We start from the raw sequence: 757 nt of genomic DNA, 5'->3' as shown, positions 1-757 counted from the left end.
GGAAAGGTCAATAGTGCAGTGGAGTGAGGTTGTTTATTTGGTGCAAAACTCTTCTTTGAGGAACTTTTGTACAGTTCTGGAGTATAGAAGAAGCAGTTTTGATTTGATCTCTTTGGTTTTAAAGTGAACTATCAGAAAAAAAAATCGTCATTAGACATTATTGAACACATCCAGTTCTATGTGATACTATCATGCTGGCAAGGTGGGTTTACTTTGCATAATATGTTGAAATAAGATCAGCTATGAATGGAATAGTGAACATGATAATTGTGATTTGGAAACAAGCAACAGATTATCAGTTCTCCTTAGGGAATTTGAGATTGTTAGCAATCCAACCATTGCTGCTGCCTTGTATTAAACAAAAACTTGATGAAAATATTTTGAGCAGCATTAAGGTGATTGTAGCTGTACACAAGAAGACATGAATGAGGCTATTTATCGACTAACTTAAAAAATGAACTTTATATTTTTGAATTTGAAGATTTACAGGTGATTCTGATGGATGGTGTTTCAATGCAATCTACTAAACAGCTGGGGTGATAGCTCAGTGGTCTAAGTGCCTGCTGGGCTAGCGCAAGAACCTGGGTTCTATTCTAGGTACTTCATGCTAAGATGGCCCCAGACACCCAGGTAAGCCATGATAGCCACTGACTGAAACCAGGCAAGGTGGAGCACAGCTGTCATCCTAGCTCTGCAGAGGCTGAGACAGGAGGAACACTATGAATATGAGCTGTGTAGTGAGATCCTGTACCAAATA

At 39.0% G+C, this 757-nt stretch overlaps 1 pseudogene; it reads left to right on the top strand.

Annotated features, from left to right (window-relative positions):
• The first annotated feature begins 612 nt into the window (after positions 1 to 612).
• LOC111816816 overlaps positions 613 to 757 on the top strand; it is a 1,114-nt pseudogene continuing 969 nt past the window's right edge.

The sequence above is a fragment of the Octodon degus genome, unplaced genomic scaffold, assembly GCF_000260255.1.
Source record: "Octodon degus isolate 3935 unplaced genomic scaffold, OctDeg1.0 scaffold00041, whole genome shotgun sequence".
In the NCBI taxonomy this organism is placed as follows: Eukaryota; Metazoa; Chordata; class Mammalia; order Rodentia; family Octodontidae; genus Octodon; species Octodon degus.
Note: the sequence above shows the minus strand (reverse complement) of the source record. Positions and strands in the feature narration are given on the sequence as shown.